The sequence below is a fragment of the Balaenoptera ricei genome, chromosome 2 (genome assembly GCF_028023285.1).
Source record: "Balaenoptera ricei isolate mBalRic1 chromosome 2, mBalRic1.hap2, whole genome shotgun sequence".
NCBI lineage: Eukaryota > Metazoa > Chordata > Mammalia > Artiodactyla > Balaenopteridae > Balaenoptera > Balaenoptera ricei.
In genome coordinates, this window is record NC_082640.1 from 80,585,063 (window position 1) to 80,599,155 (window position 14,093).

Below are 14,093 nucleotides of genomic sequence, written 5' to 3' on the forward strand. Positions count from 1 at the left end.
AGAGTCCCCGCCCCCAGTTCATTTCCTGCTCCCCAGAGTCAACTGCTTTCAGTTCTTGCAATGAGTTGACTCTTGCTGGTTGTTATATCCCCTGTCTCTAAATGACGTACTTATATTTCTATGGCCGATTTTTCAGTTTTAGGCATTATCTGTTGATGCTTTACTATGGAAGAAGAGAATTTTAGCTTGTTTTTCCACCTACCCCTACCACACACGTATACCATTTCCATCTCCTCCTTCTCCCAACAGGTACATCATAGTTTTAGCTAGATTGACATGTCATGGGCTCCTTTGTATCTTTCAGCGTCCCTCCTGGGTTGGGCAGATTCTCCCGAGAAGACCATTTGAACCACCTGTCTGTGGAGTATGCCTGCCTTCTGGAAGTCCAGTGTGTAGGTGAGGGTGGAGGTGTCTTCATACTTACTCTGCAACTTCTCAGTGCCTCCTCCTGCCTCCACTAAAGTTGGTATGACTCAGAGACCCTCTGAGAGTTTGATACTCGGAGTTCTACTCTCTCCAGAGAATAAACCTTCGACTACTGCCAGAGCTGGAGGAGTTACAAGGCTGGCAAGGGTGGGGCTTGGGGTGTAAACAGACTTCCACCATTTTTAGCCCCACTTTACCCTATCCGCTCCCTCAGAGGTGTTTGGGGCTCCAACTGCCTAAGCCTTTCTGGAGATTCTGTGATGAGTTGCTTGTTGGCTTTCTCTAATGGCAGGTAAGGAGTCTGCTTTCCTGGGTCTGCTAATCAATTACCTCTTGTTCATCTATTCGATACTTTCTAGCTTGCAACATTTTCTTCCTGTTGTTTCCACTCACTTTCTCTTTGTTTTTGTAAGTTTATGTCTATAAGAAGTAAAATTCTCTTCATTGTTATACTAGTAAGATTTGGGGAGGTAATAGAACTAAATGTATTTAGTGTGCCATCTGTATCCTGAAGCCTGAAAGACGTTTGAGAAAGCTTTCAATGCAAAGTGGTCAAAAAAATGTTGTGTTGCTCTAAGGAGAAGACTTATAGTTCTAGGAAAAATGGGGTTGTTGAAGTTTTACTTGCTACTGAAAGTGTAGTTCTAGGACCAGGCGCATCATTGTTACCTGGGTATCACCTGGGTGCGCCTTAGAAATGCAGAATCCTGGGCCCTACCCAGACCTATTGAATCAGAATTAGCATTTTAACAAAATCCTAAGATTCCTAAGGACACTGAAGGCTGAGGAGTGCTAATAAGAAACTTTACTCAGCTTCTACTGTAATTTAGAATAAGCTAACTATAATGAATTTTAATCTGGGATTTAAACATTTTGGTACATTCCCTTAATAAATTATTCTCCACCTTCTAGAGGTTGCTGTGAGAAAAGAGGAGTATATAAGTTTTCCTTTATAAACCACATAAACCGAAAATTCCGTGTCATTTACCAGATGATGTCAGACTGGTTATGTTCAGGCTTTTTCAGTTGCTCACATTTCAGGTTGGTGATGGGATTGTGTAGATTGTATCGGTGGAGTCTTCAGTCACACTTTGAGTGGTCAAAGTGAGAGGGTGGCTTCCCCCAGAGGCAAAGGATAGAGTGATTCGTTTTACGCCCGGCATCTATCCCAGTGACAGGCTTGTGTTCAACTAGTGATCTGTGGGACGGGTGAGTCAGATAAGACACAATTCCTGTCTTCAAGATATTCAGGGACTTCCCTGGCGGTCCAGTGGTTAAGACTCCCCGCTTCCACTGCAGGGGAGCACGGGTTTGATCCCTGGTTGGGGAACTAAGACCCCCACAGGCCGCGCGGCACGGCCAAGAAAAAAAAAAAAAAAGATATTCACCAACCAGCAAGAAATAAATTGGATAATTACCATACAGGGTTAACCTGTTCTAGGAAGAGTGAGCACAGAGAAGGGGCATCTAATGCAGCATTACTGGCAGAAGAAGGAGCCGAAGGACTGAGTCTCTGGGTGAACAGGGCTTGGTGGGTTTAGAGCAGGTGCCCTCTGGTGAGCGTATCAGAATCACCTGGAGGGCTTGTTGGCCGCCCCCATCCTTAGAATTTCTGCTTGCATAGGCCTGGGGTGGACCCACGAATGTGCATTTCTCACGGTTTCCCAGGTGCTGCTGATGACCCTGCTCTCCCATTTTGGAAATCACTGGTTTAGAGAATTACAGCTAGCTGTGGTGGCTGGAGTCAGGAGGCAGGGATGACAAAGAAGGCAGAGGCCTGAGGAGTGGGGATGCCACTGCGGAGGTGGTGGGGAGCCGTTGGCTGCTTTTACAGAGGACAGTGATGGACACCCGCTTACCGTCTGGAAAGATCACTTTGGGTGAGGCGTGGAGGATGGGTCCGTGGGGGGGGGCCCAGTTGGGGGCCAGAAAACCAAACGTGTGGTTGATTGTAGCCATCCAATGAGAAACGAGAGACACTTGGAATACAGGCAAGAGGAGGAAAGAGCCCTAGACCTTGGTGGCTAGTGGAAGTGGGAGGGGTGAGAGGGAGGGGCCACTGAGGACCGTCAGATGTCTGGCTGGGTGTGTGTTCGGACTGTGTTACTCAAGACGCAGGAGGAGAAGAGGGTCTGAAGCAGGGTCTGGAGAGAAGAACACAGGAGGTAAGTGGAGGGCAGGACATGTTGAATTTAAGATGCCAGCAAGATATCTGGGTGGACCCCGCGGTAGAGAGTTTTCCTCATGAGTCTGGAGGCCAGAGTGAGAGGTGTGGGCAGTCCCATCACTTCTGCCACTTAACACTGATCTCCCGTGGTGTTTGTTTGGATCAGGCCTTGTATTTGTAAAGAAACAGTATTAATATAAACCTTCAGGGCCTTGAGAACACAATACTTTTAAAGATGTTTTTTCAAGAAACATCTAATTTTTTGATGGGGGGGAAAAAGGAAAAGTTGAAGTATGAGTCTTCTAACATTGGAAGGCGGTGAATACAGCCACCTTCTGTCTGAGAGACCAGGAGATTGGGTTTTAGTAAAAACTTGAAAGGGGCAAAGTCACTTGACTGGTTTGCAGGCCATATGACGAACAGCTGAGACTAATTAGCTCGATTGTGGGTTTTTACAGAGATGCCTGATTTGGAAAGTTGATGGAGCAAATTGCTTTTCAAAAGGCTCTTTTGAAAAACTTTTACAAGTAGGCGATTCTGACTTTCACATCTTTGTATTAGACAAAAAGTAACTTTTTAGAAGAGGACATGTGATTCCAAGTTGTCTAATTGTTGAAGTATTGGGAACGCCAGTCTCTAAAGTTTTAGGAAAATTAACCAGCGATTTATACTTTGTCAAGGTATGGTTTTGCTTTTTTTGGTGGTGGGGAGGGAGGTAGAGTTCTGCCATGCCAATTTTCAAGTACTTAAAACATGTGCAAGTTAACATAAAATACCACTGCACATGTTAAATTTTTTTTAAACAAAGACTTCAAGACATCTGCTAAATTTCTTGGGTTTAGTTTGAAAAGTGCATTTTCAATTACCAGAGAGTGAGTATGAGTACTGACTGCATTCTTCCTTTCTTTTCTGTACTTTAACAAAGTAACAGAGGCTTTTATTCTCAGATAATATGTTGAATAAGAGAGCCGATTATGGAATCGAATTGCTCTAAGAGTCTTGCTCATCCTCTGAGCATTTTATCCACAAAAATTCAAGCTTATTGGGATTTTGTTTTCAATATTGTTAATAGCTCTAGTGGAGGATTATATAAGCATGTGTTTTAGTATAAGGTGTATTTCTTCTGTCAGTTAAATTTGCCTTCAAATTATTAATTTTGTGATGTTTGGAAACAGCATTGTGAGGAAAGGTCCATCTACTCTAGAGATGCTTAGTGATAGTATGCAGGAATGAAAGATCTGGGTGATGAGTGTGATGGGGTATCTTATTATACAATTCTCCCTACTTTTAGATATGTACCAGTTTGCTGGGACTGCCATAACAAAGTGTCACAGACTGTGTAGCTTAAATAACAGAAATTTCTTGTCTCAGTCCTGGAGGCTAGAAGTCTGAGATCAAGGTGTTGCCAGGGGTGGCTCCTTCTGGGGGCTCTGAAGGAAGGATCTGTTCCCAGCCTCTCTCCTTGGCTTGTATATGGCTGTCTTCTCCCTCTGTCTCTTCTTGTCATCTTCCTTTTCTGTGTGTCTTTGTTCAGAAATCTTCTTATAGGGACACCAGTCACACTGGATTAGGGCCCACCCTAATGACCTCTTTTTCATTTGATACCCTCTCTAAGGACCCTCTCTCCAAATCAGGTCATGTTATGAAGTACTACGAGTTAGGACTTCAACATATGAATTTTGGGGGAACACAGTTCAACTCATAACAGATAAATTTGAAAGATTTCATTACACCACACTTTGCCTCCACGTGCATGCAATAAGTATTTATTAAGCCAAGTGCCTAGACTGTGTTGGGTGTTGAGTGTGTGAAGGTAAATAAGACATGGTCTCTGCCCACTAACATTGGTTTAATCATATGTATGGATATAACTTCGTGAGTGTGCGTTCACTTATCTCTTTCATTGAGTTGTGGCCACTTTCACTGTTGGGTGTCCCTGGAGACACAATCAGCATCTTGGCACAAGGGCACCTGGAAGGGCTCCCTTGCTCTGGAACACCCTCAGGATAGGTGAGGAGAGTAGAAGGACCCTTAACATTCATCTAGTCTGACCTCCTCATTTCACAAATGAAGAAACTGAGGCTTCAAAGTGCTCAGGTCATTTGGCTGATGAGTGTCAGAGCCAAGGCAGTGTCCTGACTTCCACTCCAGTACATCGTTTTGTTTTCTTGGTCACAGTTCATGCTTTCACCTAGGAGTGAACCCAAAGTCTCATCAGAAATCAGATGAGAGGGGGACTTCCCTGGTGGTCCAGTGATTAGGGCTCTGCGCTTCCACTGCAGGGGACCATCCCCGGTTGGGGAACTAAGATCCCACATGCTACATGGTGTGGCCAAAAAAAAAAAAAAAAAAATCCCATGAGAAAGAGACTTGATAAAAAGCCGACATTCTCTGTTGAGATTCTTGTAAGTACTAAAAAAAAAAAAAAAAAAGTTTTGGGGAGGAGTGTTTATTCCTGAGGGCATTTCATCCATAGAATGTCCAGGTTGTATTTAATACATCCCAAAGGAGTTTGCTCCCACCTTGGTTAGTTTCTCTGTCTCTTTCCACTTTCCCTTTATTCTTTCCAGGCACAGTGTTCAGTGACCCAGCGGCCATTAGAGTACAAACAACATTTTTTTCTTCTTTCTTGCTGCTGCTGCCGCCCACAAGACAGGAACTGTGGTAGAAAGAGAAGGCTGATGCAACATTACCGGCCAGCAGGATGGCGCCATGGCAACCAGGACCTGCGCCTGTCTGGCAGGTGCTGGGAGCCCAGGGCTGCCTCTGCCACTGTTTCAGCATATGTGCCCTTTCCAGTCCCTCAGTACCTGAGTGCTCACGGAGGACATGCTCCCCACTTCCCTCTGCTTCTCTTCTCTCTTTTGCTGTTATTCCCTTCTTCCTCCCTAGGAACTTGGTTGATTTATAGCTTGAGCCAGGGTGCAGCATCTGTGATAGCTGATGAGTCATGGAACAGGCCCATTAAAAACAAAAGCTGGTTTTTGCAGAAGCCATCGTTCTCTGGGGCTGTCTTTGCAAGAGGACGCCTTCCTGCCTTCTCCGGCTCTCCCGGGGTTGCTGTGGCGTGGCTGGGGCCCTGCCCTCTCGGCAGAGCAGAGGCTGGATTCGGTGGGGGTTGGAGGGTAGGGAGGTGATGAGATGAGGGCGCTGCGTGAGAGGTGAGCTTGCATTGCTGCTGCTTCTCTGGAGGCAGGAGCCACTTTGCTCAAACACTGATGCAAATCATCCAAGAGCTGAGAGCATTGATTTTTTTTTTTTTTTTGTCTATTTGTTTTCTTGTTTTCCCCGTTTCATCCTCTGTTGGGCTTCTCTTCTCCCTGATGTAGTCTGTAAAGGGGTCCTTTATTGTAAGTGCTGGATTTATCACTCAGCAAATATTGAATGGATCCTCTGTTTTCACAAGAAGGAGAAAGTCCAGACGGCTTTAAGCTGGCACCTCTGTGCGGTAGTGACTGACCCAGCCTATGGACTGTCGTTTGAAAAATTTCCTTCCTAGGGTCCTTCTTGGATCTCTCTTGCTGAGCCTTACATTTTGGCTCTTCACTCTAAAAGGCCATCTTATCTCTCCCATTTTCTCAGTAAATCAACTGTGTTGATGGCTTTAAAATCCGTCGTGTTAACCCTTGTTTTTCTTTTGAGCCCTGGTTCTATTTTCCACATGCCAATTAAACACAGCTCCCTGAATGTCCCTGAGACATGAGGGACATTTAATTGGTCTTGTCCCATACAGGATAACATAGTAGTTGAGAGTGTGTCTGGGTTCAAATCTTGGCTTTGCCTTTTATTGGCTGTGTGACCTTGGAGAACTTACTTAGCCTTTCTATGCGTGAGTTTTCTCATCTGTAAATTAGAGAATTCATAGGGTTGTGAAGCTCTAATGAGTTAATATTTTAAAGGGCTTAGTAGTCAGTGAGTGTTACTTATAATCATCTCAAACCAGCTTTTCCTCTCTTAGTTAATGATAATACCTTTCATTCACTTTTGGTTATCTTTAACTCCTATACCAGTCAGTTAAGAAATTATACTGATTTTCTGCCTCCTAAATCTATCTTGAATTAATCCCTTCTTCTTCATCCCACTGTCACCAACACATGTCACTCACTGTCTCTCCTCATAGCTTCCTGGTCCTCTGTGTATTCCCAGTCTCCATGTGGCTGCCAGAAAGATCTTTCTAAGACACAGACCTTGTGTTCCTCTTCTTCGTAAAAGCCTGTAGTGGCTTTCCATTGCCCAGAGGATAACACAAGACTTTCTAGTGCCACATAAGAGTCCTTTCAGGCCCAGGTCCCAACTCTCTCCCATCTTTTCAGCCTGTCGGGACACCTCTTGTCGCATCCCCGTGCAGCCCTTTAGCGGCATGCATCTGCTGAGGTCCCCTAAGTGCATCGTAGCCTTTTCCCTCTTAGACCTTTGCAAGTGCAAATGCTTTTCCCCGACTCCCACCCTCCCATTCAGTCACCCCAGCACCTGCTCCCTTCTCATGGCTCTAAGCCTGGCCTGTGTTTTGTACTTCGAATGTCAGACAGCCCTTACCTAATTCCATCAAAACTCGGTTACACCTTTCGGATTGGCATCGGTGATCATTTCGGTTGATGGTTTCCGTTATCTTTAAAGGATAATGCTTATTTGACATATGAAGTGAAGTCCTTTACCACATCATATGTGAACTGTGTAATTTTTGTTCATTCACATTTGTCACTTGTGTCTCTGTGTGCTGATGTAAGTCCTTGGCTCAGGTGCCCCTCTGTGAGGCGGCATAGTGGGCTCCCCGCCCCTCTGGCCCTCTCTGCCCCAGGCCTCCTGGCTGCCCAGCATTGTGTGCCTATTTCTGTAACGTTCTTGTTCCACTGCATTTTCATTGTTCCTTTCCACGTACAGCGCTTCTATTAGACCGTTGCTTTTCTAGAGCCTTGTTCTAGGTGCTTAACATAGCGATGAGCACAGGGCCTGTTCTCAGTGCTAACTTATTACAGGCATGATGTTTGAACTGATGTGCTCATCAGCCACGACCTGAATTTCTGTCATTCATACCAGGCTCTCCCTCCTCAGTGTCTTCAGGCTTTGCTGGTGTATCTTTGGATCATTGGTGTAGGACAGTCCACTTGTCAAATTTTATTTAAAATTATTAACACCTTTTATTTATTTATTTATTTATTAGAAATTTAAATTTATTTATTTATTTATTTATTTAGGCTGTGGTGGCTCTTCGTTTCTGTGCGAGGGCTTTCTCCAGTTGCGGCGAGAGGGGGCCCCTCTTCATCGCGGTGCGCAGGCCTCTCACTGTCGCGGCCTCTCCCGTTGCGGAGCACAGGCTCCAGACGCGTAGGCTCAGTAATTGTGGCTCACGGACCCAGTTGCTCCGCGGCATGTGGGATCTTCCCAGACCAGGGCTCGAACCCGTGTCCCCTGAATTAGCAGGCAGACTCTTAACCACTGCGCCACCAGGGAAGCCCTTAACACCTTTTAGATTGATATTTATGTATCATTTTGCATTTAGTTTTGGTTATATTTAAGGACATTTGGTGTATGTATATTTCTTGGGAAATACTTCCGTATCCGTCACAGCCATTCTCCACATCATCCTATCCTTTATAATTTTTGCAATTTTTCATTTGTCTTTTTTTTTTTTTTGGCCGTGCCTCACGGCATGCGGGATCTTAGTTCCCTGACCAGGGATCAAACCCATGCCTGCTGCAGTGGAAGCATGGAGTCTTAACCACTGGACCATCAGGAAAGTCACTGCATTTGTCTCTTGAGCCAAGTTTTTCCTTTGTTTATTTATTTATATAAATTTATTTATTTGTTTATTTATTTTCGGCTGCGTTGGGTCTTCATTGCTGCTCGCCGGCTTTCTCTAGTTGTGGTGAGCGGGGGCTACTCTTTGTTGTGGTGCACAGGCTTCTCATTGCGGTGGCTTCTCTTGTTGCAGAGCATGGGGTCTAGGCGCAAGGGCTTCAGTAGTCGTGGCACGTGGGCTCAGTAGTTATGGCTTGCGGGCTCTAGAGCGCAGGCTCAGTAGTTGTGGTGCATGGGCTTAGTTGCTCCACGGCATGTGGGATCTTACCGGACCAGGGATCGAACCTGTGTCCCCTGCTATGGCAGGCGGATTCTTAACCACTCTGCCACCAGGGAAGTCCCCCAAATTTTTCCTTTAAAGCCACTTAAAGGTGTGTTAAAAAAAATAGATTCCCATCTAGTCTAGTTTTTATAGTTCTGAAAAGTGTTTAAAAACTAAAAGTGATTAAGTGTTTATAGAAATCACAGAATGAAGATAGTCTGTTTTTTGTTTTGTTTTGTTTTTGTTTTTGATTTTATGGTGTTAGAAAACTTACTGCTGGCAATGGCCCTGGGGCTCCTTGGAATCAGGTGTGAATTACAATTCTATATATTCTTGTGGTGTTTAATTTACTTTTCTTAGGATGAAAGACTCTAGAAGTTTGAGAGCTGCTTGCTGATTTCTATTTAACTGCCCTTTTTCATTTCTAGGTCATGTCTCATCTAACATCCTTGGTAAAATAGGTGTATTTCATGGAGTTAAATACAGACTTTAGTATAATTGTATAGGCCAATTGAAAAAAGAAAAACTTGGCAAAGTTTTTTCAAAAGTGCATCCTAAATAATTAGCCAGAGTTTAGAAATGTACCTTCAACTTCTTTAATTTTAAAATGAAGATGTCACCTTTTTAAAAAAGTTTTTATTTTTTAAATTTATTTTTGGCTGTGTTGGGTCTTTGTTGCTGCGTGGGCTTTCTCTAGTTGTGACAAGCAGGGGCTACTCTTTGTTGCAGTGCACGGGCTTCTCATTGCGGTGGCTTCTCTTGTTGAGGAGCACAGGCTCTAGGCTCATGGGCTTAGTTGCTTTGTGGCATGTGGGATCTTCCTGGACCAGGGCTTGAACCCGTGTCCCCTGCATTGGCAGGTGGAGTCTTATCCACTGCGCCACCAGGGAAGTCCAAAATGTGGCCTTTTAAAAAGTGATAAGATCACATTTAAAAAAAATTTTTATTGGATTATAGTTGATTTACAATGTTGTATTAGTTTCAGGCGTACAGCAAAGTGATTCAGTTATACACATATTCATTCTTTTTCAGATTATTTTCTCATATAGGTTTTCATAGAATATTGAGTAGAGTTCCCTGTGCTATACAGTAGGTCCTTGTTGGTTATCTATCTCATATATAGTAGTGTGTGTATGTTAATCCCAAGCTCCTGATTTATCCCCCACCTTTCCCCTTTGTTAACCATAAGTTTGTTTTCGATATCTGTAAGTCTGTTTCTGTTTTGTAAATAAGCTCATTTGTATCATTTTTAAAAATTAGATTCCACATATGAGTGATATCATATATTTGTCTTTGTCTGAATTGCTCCTCTTAGTGTGATATCTCTAGGTCCATCCATGTTGCTGCAAATGGCATTATTTTGTTCTTTTTTAATGGCTGAGTAATATTCCATTGTATATATGTACCACATCTTCTTTATCCATTCCTCTGTCGATGGATATTTAGGTTGCTTCCACATCCTGGCTATTGTAAATAGTGCTTCTATGAACATTGGGGTGTATGTATCTTTTTGAATTATGGTTTTCTCTGGATGTGTGCCCGGGAGTGGGATTACTGTATCATATGGTAGTTCTATTTTTAGTTTTTTAAGGAACCTCCATGCTGTTCTCTGTAGTGGTTGTACCAGTTGACATTCCCACCAACAGTGTAGGAGGGTTCCTTTTTCTCCACACCCTCTCCAGCATTTATTGTTTGTAGACTTTATTTATTTATTTATTTATTTATTTATTTATGGCTGTGTTGGGTCTCCGTTTCTGTGCGAGGGCTTTCTCTAGTTGTGGCAAGCGGGGGCCACTCTTCATTGCGGTGCGTGGGCCTCTCACTATCGCGGCCTCTCTTGTTGCGGAGCACAGGCTCCAGACGCGCAGGCTCAGTAGTTGTGGCTCACGGGCCTAGTTGCTCCGCGGCATGTGGGATCTTCCCAGACCAGAGCTCGAACCCGTGTCCCCTGCATTAGCAGGCAGATTCTCAACCACTGTGCCACCAGGGAAGCCCTGTTTGTAGACTTTTTGATGATGGCCATTCTGACTGTTGTGAAGTGATACCTCATTGTAGTTTTGATTTGCATTTCTCTGATAATTAGTGATGTTGAGCATCTTTTTATGTGCTTTTTAGCCATCTACATGAAAAGCACATTTTTTGACTAGTAGAGGGAAATGGCAGATTGTGTAGGATCTAGTGCATAACAAGAGAGGTATAGTAAGGCAAGAAAGATGAGGAACCTATTTCATACTAACTGTCATAGTCTTTTCTCCAAGTATCTGGGGAATACATTGATTTTTTTATTTTTAAACTGTAGCCTTCAGGGTGAGTCACACAGTTGTGTGTGTGTATGGGCAGTGGGGTGGGATGAGGGGAGAGTATGGATGAGGGTCTTTGGATCTTTCAGCTTTTCTATTCTCTCCTGTTCTACACTGTTGTACTGTAGAGTGCTTTCCCCCCAGGGAATCCCAGCTTTAATGTACTATTTAGGGCTGCAAATTACTTAGAGAACTTCTCCATCTCCAGACACCAAACTCTTTATACACTTCCTCTCAGAACCCACCTCACCTGTATCTAGGTTAGGTGTTAATCTCATGTGCTCCTTCCATTATGCCAGCCATAGGTACTAACCACACTTGGAGTCTTGCTTCAGGGGTCAATGTTCTCCATTAGATGGTAAATTTGGGGCGGGGCGGCAGGTGCTGTATCTGTCTTATTTGCATTTCTATCACCTTGCACAGTGCTTGCCTGTGGTGGGCACTCAACTATTAAAAGAATGAACAAAACAAACATATAATAACCCCTCATTAACATAGAACGTGGCCAGTCTTTTCTAGAGGTATAACCTCCCTTGATGCAGCATTCCACAAATCAGATTTGTTCACCCTGCTTTAAGCAAAAGGAAATAACTATATTTTCCCCTCTATCCTCAGATTGTACAAATTAGATGATCATTGTGGCTGGTCTGGTTTAGGTTTGGAACCAAGGTTTTGAGGCATGGGCTGGCCCCTTTGGTTGATAGTGTTGAATTGCAAATATAAGCATCACTTTTTATCTCTCTTAAGATGCTTACCATTTTTTTTTTTTTTTTTTTGATGCTTACCATTTTTGAAATCTGTTACCCTCATTGCTAGGTGTTATAATGGGGGGGGGGCGCTTGAACCCCAGTACTTAAAGTCCAACATAGTACTGAAAAGAAAATTCAAAAGACAACTAATGATTTTCTGATATTTCTCTAGGGAGTAAAAGACTATTTCAGTTGAAAACTTTCTGTGATAATTACTTCTGTCTCTAACTGACTGCATCTTGAGTAACCTTTTTCTTTTGGCCCCAAGCTAGAGCAACCTATGTACATGTGATGTGTTACATTTGAAGATTGGTTTCGAGTAAATCCTCTCAATTATGTGATACTTATTAGGTATTTCATTTTTTTATTCATTCAAATATTTATTAATGATTCTGAGAACTATAACCTCCTCTCCTCAGGGATGGACATGGAAGAAACAATGACTTTGAAAGAGAATTCTTGGGTAGAGAGTATAGGTAAAGAGGAGAAGTCAGGAAAGTTAGAGAAAAAACTAGAAGAAAGGAAAAATAAAGATCAAAGGCAGAATAATTGTAAAAGCTTGTAAATTAACAGAAGGAGAAAAAAATCACATAATTTTCCCAATAGATTTAGGAACGAAATTTGATAAAATTGATATGCATTCATAATACTCATTCTTAGAAAACTAGGAATAGATGGAGCACTTCCTTAACCTGATAAGAGTGTGTACCAAAAACCTATAGCAAATGTTATTCATCACAGTGAAATGTTAGAATCAAGACAAGATTTTTATTCAATACTTTTGGAGGTCCTAACTAGTACAGTAAGACAAGGAATATAAATAAAAGGTGTAAAGATTAGAAAAGAAATATATAGAACGTATATATATATATATGTGTGTGTGTGTGTGTGTGTGTATATATATATATATATACTACATATATATTATATATATTTAAAAGATGTCACTTATAATAGGCACAAAAATATAAAGTACCAGTAAATCTAAAAATGTACAAGGTCTTTATGAAGAGAATTTACTTTGACAACATTTTTAAAGGCATTAAAGAAGACATAAATAAAGGTACAGATTATACATTACATGGATAGATTCAATATCATGAATATGTCAATCTTCTCCATTTGATCTATAGATTTAATGTACTCCAAATCAAAATTTCCTTATGGTTTTTGAGGAACTTAGATGGAAGTGTGAAAGGTCAAGGATGTCCACAGTGAGGTAGAGGGGCCTGGTCCTCCCAGATATAAACAATAAATATAAAGCTGTATTATAAAGCCATAGTAGTAGTTAAGACCATATGACATTGGCCCAGGGGTAATGAAAATGACCAAAGGAACAGAAGAGAGAGCCCTGAAACAGATCTGCCCAGATATGGTGACTCACTAGGGAAAGGATAATTTTTCTCAATAAATGGTACTATGATAATTAGGTGTCCTTCTGGGGAAACTAATGAAATTGGATTCCTACATACACCTTAAAAATTCCCACTGGATTGAAGACTTAATGTGAAAGGCAAAATCTTTTGGAAAATAATGTAGAAGAATATCTTTATTATTTTAGGTAAAGAAGGATTTCTTTTACATGATATAAAAAGAACTATCTATAAAAGATTGATAGATATGACTACTGGAAGATAGAGCCATTAAAAAAGTGAAAAGACAAACAACTAGGTCCTACTGTGTAGCACAGGGAACTATATTCAATATCCTGAGATAAACCATAATGGAAAAGAATATAAAAAAGAATCTCTTGCGCGCTCTCTCTCTCTCTCTCTCTAAATATATATATATATACATATATATATATATATATATATATATATATATATAAACTGAGTCACTTTGCTGTACAGCAGAAATTAACACAACATTGCAAATCCAACTATACTTCAATTAAAAAAAAAAAAAGAAAAAAAAGTGAAGAGACAAACCACAAACAGGAAGAAGATATTTGCAACCTCTGTAACTGACAAAGGACGAGTAGCCAGAATATATGAAGAACTCCTGCATGTCCATAAGAAAAAGACAACCCAATAGAAAAAAAGGGAAAGGACATGACTATGCTCTTCCACAAGAAGAAATCAAATGGCCAACAAGTTAAAAAAAAAAAAAAAAAAAAAGAAATTGAATGGCTCAACCACATTAGCAATCAAAGAAATGCTGATTTAGATTACAGTGTGTTACCATTTTGAGAAGTCCGACAATAAAATGTTGGTGAAGATGTGAAGTTGGGAGAGTACAACAATTATGCTGGACAACAATTTGGCATTGTCTTGTTCTGAATATTATTGAACACTCACATACCTATGCCCCAGGAATGTCACTCTTTGGTATCTACCCTTCTCCCCTGGTATGTTCTGAATTGGTTCAGATGTGTTGAGACAGTAAAC

General features: G+C 41.8%; 1 protein-coding gene across 3 annotated transcripts in view; it reads left to right on the top strand.

Annotated features, from left to right (window-relative positions):
• Nucleotides 1-14,093, top strand: part of RAB27A (RAB27A, member RAS oncogene family) — a 72,040-nt gene that overhangs the window by 12,647 nt on the left and 45,300 nt on the right. Inside the window, exon 2 of one of the 3 annotated variants that reach the window (XM_059913256.1) lies at nucleotides 305-396. The exons of the other annotated variants lie outside the window; for them this stretch is intronic. The gene's annotated coding sequence lies outside the window, so the exon portion shown is untranslated. The remainder of the gene's footprint in view (nucleotides 1-304; nucleotides 397-14,093) is intronic. 3 annotated transcript variants of the gene reach the window in all.